The sequence below is a fragment of the Lagenorhynchus albirostris genome, chromosome 8 (genome assembly GCF_949774975.1).
Source record: "Lagenorhynchus albirostris chromosome 8, mLagAlb1.1, whole genome shotgun sequence".
NCBI lineage: Eukaryota > Metazoa > Chordata > Mammalia > Artiodactyla > Delphinidae > Lagenorhynchus > Lagenorhynchus albirostris.
The window spans coordinates 12,623,297-12,636,475 of NC_083102.1; the positions used below are offsets into that span (position 1 = coordinate 12,623,297).

Genomic DNA, 13,179 nt, shown 5'->3' on the forward strand with positions numbered 1-13,179 from the left:
TAAGGCTCCACCATTTACTTAATTGCATGACTCTAAGCTTGTTTCATGGCTCTCTGGGTCTAGTTCATTATCCACAAAATCAGGGTGGTAATGGCGACCTTAAGGGCTGCTGGGAAGATGAAAGGAAATACCGTTTGAAGAGCATCTACCATTGACACAGCATTGATGCTCCAAAAAGTGAGCTCTTACCTTCCTGCCTGCCTCTTCCACCTGCCTTCTCAGGGGGTGTGAAGGTCAAACACGCCCTTACCCTCCCTTTGGAGCTCTGTGAACTAAAAACTGTCAGCTAAATCGTAATTGACCCTTTTAAAATCCTTTCTGGATGACCGGCACCTTCCTTCCCCAGGAATGGTAGACAGGTAGATTGAAGACATCCTCATCCTCCCGACTGCTGAAATGACACGGAATTCTTTTGTTTTTAATATTTTGCATTTTAAAGGTGTCAGTCATTAAAAGGAAAACGGCTCATTTATCACGCTAATTGGTCGAGGTGTCTGACTCTCCTCTAAGATTGTGGGCAACACCGAGGCAGCTACGAGTTTTATTTTATTTTATCCTCCGACCACCTAGTACTTGGCCGGTACTTAACCGGCTGTTTATTGAGTAAATTATAAGCATTGGGCAGATTCTAACGGTTCACTAACGTGGGGATGGGCTCTTGTCTCTCACAGCCACGTCTTGGACATCCTAGATGTTCTGATGGCTTCTAATAGATAGGGTGAGTGTAGTTTTCAAACCCCAAATCAAGGCACATGGAATGAGACATGATCTAATAAGAGGTTAAGTGTATTTGAAATCAGGAGACTTCTAGAATGTCAGGGAGAGAACAGCTCTACACAGGCACTCATTCTCTAATTATTTTATACCAGGAGGTAAAATGCAAGTGACTCCCCATCTGTCCCAAAAGCCCAAGTTCTGTTGGGATGAAGAGGCACGTCCACGAGAGCAGAATTCACGTACACCTCTGGGGCTGTAATGCTTTAAGGTCTCCCCAGAATCATTCCCCACCAGCACCTCCTAGGCCTTCAAGGCCATCACCACCAGACCCTGGATGGTGTACACAGCAATCGGTACAGGCTTGCTAAGCGCCTCTCTACCTCTGCCCACAGTGGGCATCGTCCACAATGAGGTCCAGGGGCGGGATGGGGGGCAGACCTGGGCCCAGGGTGTGCTTGACGGCACACTGTGGGGGCCGGCTGCCCACCCTCCCTCACCCCCGCTCTCTGATCTGGGCCGCCTCTCCAAATCAGCTCTCCCCAGGGGGAGCTGGGGCCCTGCGCCCGTGCACATACCCCAACTCATCTGCTGGTGATGTCCTCTGAGTCTATCCAGGGGGCCCTTGTGTCTGGTCTGGGCCATTTTCCTTGGTGTCGGGTACTCTGGCTTCAGTCCCTGGACACACAGCACATCCCAGCCATCCAAGCAGTGAGGGTGACAGGAGCCTCTTGAGAGCAGAACCCCCTGTTCCCCTTCCCTGGGCGTGCCTATTTCTGATGCCACTTTTCCCCTTCCTCAGACTCCTCTCTGCACCCAGGGCAGGAGAGAGGCAATTCCTCCTCACTTCCACCAGCTCCTCCCTCTTAAGTTTTTCCCAGGAGCAGCTTTTTTTTTTTTTTTTTTTTTTTGCGGTACGCGGGCCTCTCACTGTTGTGGCCTCTCCCGTTGCGGAGCACAGGCTCCGGATGCACAGGCTCAGCGGCCATGGCTCACGGGCCCAGCCGCTCCGCGGCATGTGGGATCCTCCCGGACCGGGGCACGAACCCGCGTCCCCTGCATCGGCAGGCGGACTCTCAACCACTGCGCCACCAGGGAAGCCCCCAGGAGCAGGTTTTAAGCCCCATCGGAGGGGTCTCTGCATTTACTTCAGGAATGAGCGTTTTTCTTTGATGTATGACTTGTTTCAAGAGGCCGAGAACTTGCCAAACAAGTTCCTTTCCTCTGAAGCTTGCTCACCTCTGTAAGGACATCCTAGAAGAGCCACAGGGAGGGAGGATTTTGAAGGTGCTTTAGAAATTACCTAAGTTTCCATGGCAATCAAGCACTGTGGAGTCACCACCACCGTCTGGGTCTTTCTGTTTCCGGTGAAAAGGCCGTTGGAGAAATCTGTTTTCTCAACAACCACTCCAAGAATGGAGATGGGCTTCTGGCTACCCTGCCCCCTCTCCCTTCTCCTGGCTGCCCTTCCCCATCCCATTCTTGCCGATAGTCTACTGTCCGGAAGCAAGAGGCCCCAACTTAGGGCAGCGATGTTAGTATTTCTAGGAAAAACAGGAGGAGACCTCAGGTTGTCAGCATCCCAGCCTGAGTCTTGACTAGGTCTGAGCGTATCTGTCCTGGTGGAGACAGGCCAGCCAGGAATACACCGAGGCTGTGGAGAAATCACTCATCCTGAGTGGACACCAAATCATCCACCCACACCCAGCCTAGACACAGAACCATAACCATGCTTTACCATCTATAGTAACCTAACTCTGCTATTCCCTCCTTTACACCTTTACACTTCTGGGTCTGCCCTGCCCACGCAAGTGGTTTGATGGCATTACAGGAACTTCCTGCGAGATCCATCAACTCGCCCATTGAGAGCGTGAGGAGACAGTGTGAGCTCTAAGACTTCTTCAGTCCTGGTCAAGTTTCCATCGACCTTGGATAATCTCAGTATTCTCACCCAGTCTTAATCAAAGACCTGCATAGGAACAAAGGGCTTAAACCAAGGTTCCAATTCTCAATAACTCCCACCCTTAACCTGCCCCCTCTCAGACCCCGCCAGTTTTGGAAGCTGCTGTTCTCCCTGATGGCAGTAAGCGATGAACTCAGTCTAGTCTTATTAGCGGGTTGTGCTGGCAATGTCTGCGGAGCCAGCTTTTGACCTGAGGCATGCGGGAACACACGTTCTGTGTGATTATGCAGTCATCCAAGACGAGGGGTGATTTTAAACACAGTAGACTCAGCCTGAGTTAGGGAGAAGGAGAGCTGCATGCAGAATAGGGAGAAGACCTGAGTTCTCAAGCTCTCCGCGAGCCCCTGTAGCAAAAGGCTGTGGTGCCCTGGGATCGGGGAGTCTGGGTGTGGAACGATTCTGGAGGCAGAGGCGGCTTCGTGGGCATGCCACCTGAGCAGCTGTGTGCTTACTCTAAGGCTCTGCTGTTGTCCCCCTGAAATTCTTAATAATGTTTGAATTAGGAGTCCAAGTTTTCATTTTACACTGGGCCCCACCAATTATGTTGCTGGTCTTGACTGGAGGGGAAGGATGCTACCGGGTGTGTGGCAATGCAACACCTTCAGGGGGCGCGTGGCAGTCCCCCTACCCTGACCCGGCCACCCCAGGCATAGATACCATGCCCTCACTCACTGGAACTGGGCATGGCAGGTTGAAGAAGCCCCAGCTATAGGTACCCCTGAAGGGAGCCAGACGGCTGATAAAAGCCACACGATATCAAAGGATCACCCAGGGGAGAACCCCAGAGCAATGTGGAAACAGAGAGAGGGCAGGGCAGAATCAGTCGAACCCAGCCCATGGCCTCCAAGGCCCTACGCAATCTACCCAGCTTCGGGCATACCGCCATCTCACTCCATCTCACTCCGCTCCTGTCACAAGCTTCCTGTTGCGCAGCTTCTTCAGACTCAACAAGCTCATTCCCATCCCAGGTCCCCTGCGTTTGCTGTTCTTTCTGCAGGGACTCATCTTGCCCGAGTCCTCCCACAGCTCACCACCTCCCTTCATTCAAGCCTCTGTTCACTGTTACCACTTCTGAGAGGCCTCCGTGCCCACCCAGTGGCCCCTCATCTACAATAAGGCCCCCCAGAACTCCCTATCTTCCGCCTAGCTTATTTTTTCTCTATAGTTCTCATCCCCTGACATCAGATCATGTGTTTATGATACTTGCTTCTTGTCTGTTTCTCCAGCTAGAATGTAAGCTTCGTGAGGACTTGATTCTATTCCCTACTATAGCCCAAGTGCTTAAACAGTGTCTGGAACCTAATAGGCTATCAATATTGAATGAATGAATGGGTAGGGTGGTGATTAGCCAGAGAAACAATATCTGTTCAAGCAATTCCGTCTTCATCACCCCGTAGCGTGTGTGTCTGCGTGGTGTTGGTGGTCGTGGTACGGGGCTGCTTAAAGTGTCCCTGAAGGTGGTTGTTTAAAAAAAGAAGCATCTCAGTAGTAAAAATAATAACATCGAGAAATTTATTGAGAACATTGGCAGGCATTGTTCTCATCCTTCTACATGAATGAACTATAATTTTCACTACTAGGCCTCAAGTGGGTACTATTATTAGTCCTGTGTTACAGGTGAGAAAATTGAAGCAACACATGAAAGGCAGTTAAGTAACATTCCCAGTGTCACAGGGCTAGTCCAAGACTCCTTTGGTCCTCGACAGGTTCTCCATGATAAAACCATAACTCTCCCTTTTAGCTGGATGATTCTACTTCCTGAAGAAGGACTTTAACCCCCAGTCAGGTAGCAGGGAATGGAAGGTGGCTCAGGGCAAGTGTGGGCAGGGACATTCGAGATGAGAGTTGGTTCTTCCCAAACCACCGACCACCCTCCCCCCACCTTCCATTTCTTCCCAGAGTCTGCTCTGTCATAGCCTCTGCCCTGGAGAATATGTAAGCAGTGTGGCTTTGTTGAGTGTTTGGTGGACAGGTTATAAGTCATTCTGGCATGGTCTTCACTGACCACATTGGGCCAGGGCTGCTTACTATTTTCCTCCAAAGTACAAATCTATAACAGAGGCAGGTCCCACTGGGTGGCAAGGGCGAAACTGCTTTGAGGTCTATTTCGGCTCTTAAGACAGAAATGAAGCCCCACCCCTGCTGTCCGGGTTGCTGGAGTGATCGGTCCTGGCCACTGGTTCTACATTAGGCAAGCATGGATGTTATTTCCTATTCCTCCTGACGATGTGTCTCCTCCCCCAAAGGTCTTTGTTTTGAATGTAATTATCAAATGCTAATACATATTCAAACATGCACCTTCCAAAGGGCAAGACATACCCCAGGGCCGGAAGTAGTCTGTGAATTTCCGCTTAGGATTTTGAAAGAAAGACTGTGAGACAAAAAAGTCAAGAGAAGAGTTGTGATGTTCTAGTGAAATCCCACATGAAACTATAAAAGCCGTTTAGCGGGGTAGGTAGACGGGCTTTATGCCCTCGTTTGGTCATGATAGATTATGGACTCTCTTCTGCCTATTGGAATGGATTTCACTTGGTAATACTCACTACCACTTTACTACCATTTACATATAATAGTAATAGCTATGATTTACTGAGGGTTTCTTATAAGCTTGCATCATGTTAAGTCATTGGCTTACTGATTCTATCTTCCCTCCCTAGAATAGTATCTAACTTAGGTGGTTGCCCACATGACTCTTACCCACGAGTCATGAATTTCGAGGCACAGTCCCTACTGGACTTGCAGAAATGCAGCCCTAGTCACTGAGCACTGCTGGAGCTCGGAAGGATGGTAAGGAGAAGCTGATGGATGTTGCCCTACTTTACAGCATCCCTAAAATCACTCTACTGCCTGAAAGAAACAGTCACCCAGTCAAGACACCCATGCCTTGGCCTTTTCATTTTAGGTTTGTAAGTTTTCATAATCGCTGGGCCTTTATCAAGGTCTTTGTCTACCAGAAGAGGGGTATCTGGGGGTTCAGCACACAGCTGAACTGCTCTCTGGTGAGCCTGGCGGAGGGGGAGCCATTTGGCATCACTGGTTTGCAAATGACTGCAATCACTCCAAGTGGATAGCCTGAGCTTCTTTGAGGCACTCTCTTTGCTCTCCTGACTGACTGGGAAGGTAGAAAATGTTACACTGATCACAGGTGGGAGGAAAAGAACCTTACCACCTGTGCCCCCAATTCTGGCCGCTGTCTCCTCCATATGCCCCTTCGTGCTCTGAGAAGGGAGGAACAGAAAGGGAATAGAGCAAGATTCTGGGACTGGCACCTGCTTAGAAGCACAGAATTGGAGGTATGCTAGCGTGGGAAGACGTGTGTGGTGCAGGGGGTCAGGGGGATCTCCATCACGGGGAGCTGAAAGCAGAGGCAGCAGGATGGGCTACGAGGATCCAGGCTGGTGTCACGGGCTGGGCTCTGGCTCCAGTTCTGCCACTCACTGGACCGGATGACCTCGGACAACTGACACAACTACTCTTATCTGGAAACACAAGAAGGTTGAACTGGATGGTCTCTAAGGCCCCTGCCATTTCTAACATTCTAGGAGTCCAAATTAAAGGCAGAACGTTCTTCATGAGGTCATGTATAATTCATACCCTACATCCAAAAGGAATTTGGGACAGACCCCAGGACTATTCAAATAAAGATAAAAAGAGAATAAGGAGCCCCATGGAAGAAGAGCTCAGACCAAGAACAGAAGACAGGCTAATTTCTTGAAGGACTGCTGCTCTATCAAGAAAAAACAAAACACTTCCTCTGTTGTACATAATTCCCTTTTCTGATACATGCATTCAACAGATATTTGAGGCTGCGGACACTGTTCCAGACACAGGGGGTGCCTTGGAGAATAAGGCAAAGTTCTGGAGCTCATGGAGCTGATATCTATGTTGGTGGTGGGAGGCAATGAAAAAACACAAAATGTTAGAAACACTGCAGACACCTAGTGTCCAGATCTCGGTTTCTAATACCATTCTCCAATAAAAGGAACCAGGTTCCTAGAAGAAGTGGCCGGTTCTAAGAGTAGGGCAGGAAATACACGAGATGAGCCTGGAACACCTTGTAGTGCCCCAAACTAAGGAAGTACTCACAAGAAAGCAAAAGCAAAACCCCACATTGATAAGAGTACACCAAAGGGCACAGGGGCCAACCCAAAGAGCTCCCAGTGGCCAAAGCCAGAACTGGACAACAAATATAGTATTGAATTATGACCCGAAGTATAAAATAAACATTCACGAGTCCACACTGATATAATTAAATGATTGAATCAATTAATAAACAGGGAAGAAGAGACAAATCTCCCGTGCAGAAGAATTCCAAATAATTTATGTAGCTGCTCTACCCTAAAGGAGGAGAAACGTAACCCCCGACTCCTTAGGTGTGGGCTGTGCCTAGCGACTTCCTTCCAAAGAGGACAGTATGGAAACAGGGGCAAAAAGAGTAACTTTACAGTAGAGAAACTTGACACATACTCCTTCAGCCAGGGGATGAAGGGTAATGTCCACAGTCATAGGTCATGGTGATAGTACATATCCTTGAAATGATGTGATGAACATGGCGCCTTACCTGTGTGATCTGCCTCTCCAAAACCATAACCCAGTCTAATCACGAGAAGAACATCAGGCAAGTTCCCACAGAGGAGCATCCTACAGTATGGATGGCCAGTACTCTTCAAGTACTCAACTGTCAAGGTCACTAAAAACAAGGAAAGTCTGAGAAAGTGTCACAGAAAGAGGAGACCGAGGAAACATGACAACTAAATGTAACGGGAGATCCTGGATGGTCCAGGAACAGAAAAAGGATATCAGGTAAAACTCAGAAGCTAAATAACTACGGACACTAATTAATAACAATGTACCAATATTTATTCATGAATTGCAATAAATGTACTGTACTAATGTAAGATGTTAATAATAGGGAAAACTGTGTGCAAGGGCAAAGGGTAATATGGGAATTCTCTGTACTACCTGCTCAGTTTTTCTGTAAACCTAAAACTGTTCCAAAAAAGAAAGTCGATTTAAAAAAAAGAATCTGGAGGTCAGAGATGCAAGAAGTCAGAGACCCTCTTCTCCTGCTGGCTTTGCGTAAGCAAGCTTCCCTGAGTCCTACAGCTGCAGGGAACGAATTCTGCCAACGGCATCATGATCTTGGAAGCGGATCCTGGCCTCAGACGAGACCCCAGTGCTGGATGATACCTGGACTGCAGTTTTGTGAGACCCTGAGCAGAGAACCCAGTTAAGCCTGCCTGGAATTCTGATTCATGGAAACTGTGACGTAACAAATGTTTGTTTTAAGCTGCTTAAAAAAAAAAAAAAGCAACCAAAACACAACAACAATAAACATGTCATAAAGTAGTGGGTGTGCTGCAGAAAATTAAATTAATTAAAATGTAGAGAGCAACTGGGTAGCTCTGTTAAATTGGGTGGTCGAGGAAGCCCTCTCTGAGGGGGTGACTTTTCAGTTGGAATCTGAATCCTAAGCGGAGCCAGTCATGAGGTATTGGCGGGGAAAGCACTGTGGGCAAAGCTATCAGGCCACTCCACGGCCTTGAAGTAAAACTGTGAGTGTACCGGGAGAGAGGCAGCCTGTGTGGCTGGAGTGACCTGAGCATAGGGGAAGGAATAGGAAAGGAGGTGGGGGAGGTAGAATGAGCCAGATTACACAGGGTTTCCACTGTGGACTGAATGTTTGCGTGCCCCCAAATTCATATGTTGAAATGCTAACCCCCGAGACGCTGGTATTAAATGGAGGGCCCTTTGGGAGGTGATTAGGTCATGAGGGTAGTGCCCTCGTGAATGGCATTAGTGACCTTATAAAAGAGGCCCCAGGGCTTCCCTGGTGATGCAGTGGTTAGGAACCTGCCTGCCAATGCAGGGGACAATGCAGGTTCAAGCCCTGCTCCAGGAGGATCCCACATGCCGCGGAGCAACTAAACCCGTGAGCCACAACTACTGAGCCTGCACTCTAGAGCCCATGAGCCACAACTACTGAGCCTGCATGCCACAACTACTGAAGCCCACGTGCTCTAAGGCCCACGTGCCACAACTACTGAGCCTGCGTGCTGCAACTACTAAAGCCCACATGCCTAGAGCCCGTCCTCCACAACAAGAGAAACCACCGCAATGAGAAGCCCGCGCACCTCAACAGAGTAGCCCCCACTCGCCGCAACTAAAGAAAGCCTGCACACAGCAACAAAGACCCAACGCAGCCAAAAATAAATAACTTTAAAATAAATAAAAGAGGCCCCAGAGAGTTCCCTTGGCCCTGCCACCGTATGAGAACACACAAGAAGGTACCATCTATGACATCCATGACCCAGAAGGCAGGTTCTCACCAGACACCGAGTCTGCCAGTGCCTTGATCTTGGACTTTCCAGACTCCAGGACAGCAAGAAATAAACTTCTGTTCTTTCTAAGCCGCCCGGTGTCTGGAATTTTGTTATAGCAGCCCAAGCTAACTAACACAGCTTCTAAAGAAGGGTAAGGAGTTTGGATTTTAAGTTCAAGTGTAAGCTTTTTGAGCATTGGTAGTTAAGTGAATATCTGATTTATAGTTTCAAAAATATTATGCCAACTGCCTTGTGAAGGGCTGACTGCCCGGTGCCGAGTCTAGATAGGCGGCTCCAGCATGAGCCTAGGTGAAAGCTCACGGCAGAGATGATGGATGCCTTCCAAGAGTGGGAGGACGAGGACATGTGAGCGGGTGCTGAGGGGCGGGGCACGGGTGTTGGATGTTCACACCCATCTTGTGGATCCGTGCCCATGAGGTGGGTCTAGGTTCGCCCGGCGAGTGAATTACAAGTAATCGTAGGAGTCACGCCCCCCATGTCATCCTGTCCCTGTGCCTCTGAATCTCACTGATGACGAAGCCAGACACTTGTTTCCGGCAGTTGCACCCAAACGCCGCAGTGCCAGTCTGGACTAGGTTCTCCCCTGGAGGCCACGCCGAAGGGGAAACTGGATCCCACTCACCACCCGCAGCCTCCTGGCCCCACAGAGCTCCACACTTAACTAAGCGCCTCCTCTGGGCTGAGCGTTAATTACACACTTTGTTGCTAGTCATCTCACGAGGTGTGGGGTGCCCTCTCTTTAACCCCGGAAACAGTTAAATCGAGAAGAGAAGCACCCAGTGTGGGCCACCTCCTTTCGTGTGGGAACAGAGAAGAGGTTGTGAAGAGAACTCTTCTGTTTGTATTTCGGCCTCGGCCGGTTCATCCGAAGTCAACTGTCAATTCCATCTTCAGACTCCTGACCTTAAATTTACCTTTTCCACTCTTGCCAACCCCTCCTTTTCCAGCTGCTCACCACACCCACACCCGGCCAGCACTGCGACAGCTGGTGCCCACCACCTTTCTCACTTGCTGCCCAGTCTAACCCCTTGGGCCCTAGTCTGTGCTCAGTTACGGGTGCCTGAAATGCCAATCTGGGTGAAAGCTAAGGCCGTGGGGCCTTTTGGTCACAAATATCTACAGTTTGAGTGACTGCTCTGCCGTGCTCAGGAGGTTCCTGTCACAGGTAGCTGACTCTCCAAGCCCCTCAAAGGTCAGCCCTAGAGGGGCTGCCCTGGAGGGCAGGCACCGGTCGGGCTCTGGGAGGGGTTGATGCTGACATGTCTCTCTTTGACACACACGGTTCTACAGGACAAGACTTCATTTTGGGGTTTGGCTCCCAACCTCTCAGCAGCTCTCGGTGCTGAGCGGGGATGGGGGGAGGCACAGCCTCTACACTGAGTCTGCTTCCTCCCAGCCTCCAACTAAACCACACTCATGGGGTCAGCAGGCTGCAGCTGCCCTGGGCATTGGGACCCCCGGAAGCTGTGTCGGGCCTCCTTGGAAAGGGCACTAATTTGAAAAGGAAGAGGGTGCCTTCCCCCGCCTAGAGCTTTATCTTCCCCCAAAGACCAGGGTTCAAGGGGTCAGCTCTTAGTGGCTTTGTCCTTCTTCCTCTCCTACTGGGGCCTCTCTGACGGTACCCATGAGGTGTGTGGACACCACTTTCCTCCCCAGCCTCTTTGGGGAGAGGACAGTTCTACCTATGGACACAAGCCCCATGGCGGATGAGACGGCCCCACTCCAACCAGGACAATGCTCCCGTCAGGAAGAAACAGCTCTTAGGACAGCAAGCTTCCCCAGAGTTCTTCTGGATGCTAACATTTTATTATGAACTATGGTTTTTCCATTAACAAAAAAAAAAAGAAAGGGAGTGCGTGTGCTGGGGAAGTGGGTTTAGCTGGGACCCTCGGTGATCAGGGCTCGGACAGGCCTCCACAGTCATAATCGAAGCCCTGTGACAGCACTTCCCTGTCTGATGCTGCCTAAGGTAGTCATAAAATGGGGCGGCTGGGGGGCATCGGGGGAAGGAAGAAAACAAATCACGAGAGGTCTTGCCCAACGGATTCATCCCCAGAACATAACATTTCAGAGCTGGAGGGAAATTTAAAGGTCACCTATTCCCCCAGCTCTCACCCCTTATTGAGCGTCACCCCCAGAAGTTCGGCTTGGATTGGTCTGGGGTGAGGCCCTAGCATCAGTACTTTTAAAAGGTCTGCAGGTGATTCGACTGTGTGGTGATTAAGAACCACTAACCAGGCAGAAGGGAAGCAACACCCTCACTCATTCCCTGTGGGGAGGGGCCTCAGGTCCCCAGTCCAGCCTAAGGGCTTTCCTGGCGTCCCCAGAGCCCTAGGGCTCCTGGGCGGTACCTTAGCAAATGGGAGACAGGGCTTCCAGGCACCCTCCTGCCCCCCACTGTCTGCCCCACACCCTCTTCTGGGAGAGTTCCTACCCAGGGTCTCAGGTGAGTGGGAAGTGTCTCAGGGACCACCCCCTCTTCAAGTCACAGTGATGTGTGGCCTGGCCTGGAAGGATCACTGGGCCCATCACTCTTTCTCTGGAAGCTGTCAGAGTTGGAAGGCTTACTTAGCACCTGGGAAGGATGTGAGCCAAGTGCCGGCCTGGCGAGGGGAACGTGCAGGGGATGACAATCGCCTCGGAAGAGAAAGAGTATCGGCTCCCAGGGCTCCTGGATTTCTGCTCTGCCCGAGGCCTGTTTGCTCAGCTTTTCTCGGATCCCTGGGAGCCCTCTCTAGAGCCTTAGAAAAGCCCCGTTTTACTGGAGCCCATCTTTGTACAACCACAAGAGTCTTAGAGAGAACATTCACTACAAACACAGCCACTCCACTTTTAGCTTTTCACTTTTTGGGGTCCACGGAAGATTCTGACTGGAAGGTGGAAACAAAAAAGACTCCGTGCTGCTAACACCAAGTATGGAAATCCCGGGCCAAGTGTGACCCTCGCTTCAGTGAGGAGGACACCCGGGTGCAGAAAAGGTGGTGCGGCTGGTTTTGGGGGCCCCCGTCTCAGCGGGAGACCGAAAGGAGGGGTGAAGGAGCCACCGTGCCCCTCCCTCCCCAGCCTCTGCCCTAAGTGCCGCTGTGGGACCCACAGGGAGGCAGTGCTGGGCAGGGGCAGCTGACCCTGACGGCAGAGGATCCGGGAGGCACAGGGTGTCTGTGCTTTGGGGGAACAAGGATAAGCGGTCAGGCACGAGGTGGAATCCTGCAACTCTCCTCCTCTCCCAACCCACAGCTCACTCACTGAACCCCAGATCTCTCCGTCCACCTAGAAGGATAGCCGCCTCCTTTCTCCAGCCAGACCCACCCCTCCACCGCCTGCCCCTGCTGAGACCCTGAGTCGGGCCATTCACATGGTGTCTACCATCTACCTGACGGTGGTTTCCACGCATGGGACTCACTGTCCTTTTCCCCACACACATTTCTAACTCCCTCTGTCCAAGCCCAGTTCCCCCTCTTCCTAACTCCATGCAAGTCATCCACCCACTTCTCCCCGAGGAGTGTACTGTGATGGGCCTACCGCCCGTTAGCTTTGGCTTCAGACTGAGACTCAAACCAGGAGACCAGAAAGCACATTTCAGCTCCTCAGGGAGAAAAGAGGCACGTGCAGATAGTGGATTAACCTTTACTTCTCGTGGACTGGAGCCTATTCCCTCATAGCTACACAGTTCTCATATACAGCCCTTTACAAGGGTGCGATCGGTTCTATGGCCCTGACGGTAATAGAGGGTAAGGGAGACGTGTGACGAAGGTCTAGCCCCGTCTTACCACCTTTAGAGCCTCGTTTGGAAACGGAGCGGCATTAAGACCCATAAATCAAGGGTAAAGGTACGCTTTTGAAGGGGAAACTGCCCAGATAGCACCTGCCGCCCACCCCAAAGTATAGTATGTATAGTACGTGCATAAAACGCCCGAGTATTACGTGGGTTCTCACTTGCCCCAGATCTGACACCTCGCTCAACGCCATCGCCACAGTCTTTCCCACACCAGGTGGGCAGACGCCCGAATGCAAGGACCAGCAGTGGAGAGTGGCTAAGAGGAGCTCAAAACATGTTCGCTGATTGAGTGAATGAAAGGGCCCCGCCGAGCTTGGGCCTTCGCCCACACGCCCACCAGCCATTCTCTCGGAATCCCAGTAACCAGGAGCCCCCCCCCA

At 50.9% G+C, this 13,179-nt stretch overlaps 1 protein-coding gene across 1 annotated transcript in view; it reads right to left on the reverse strand.

Moving 5' to 3' along the window:
* TMEM178B (transmembrane protein 178B) overlaps positions 1-13,179 on the reverse strand; it is a 361,333-nt gene that overhangs the window by 22,251 nt on the left and 325,903 nt on the right. The gene's annotated exons all lie outside the window — the stretch shown is intronic.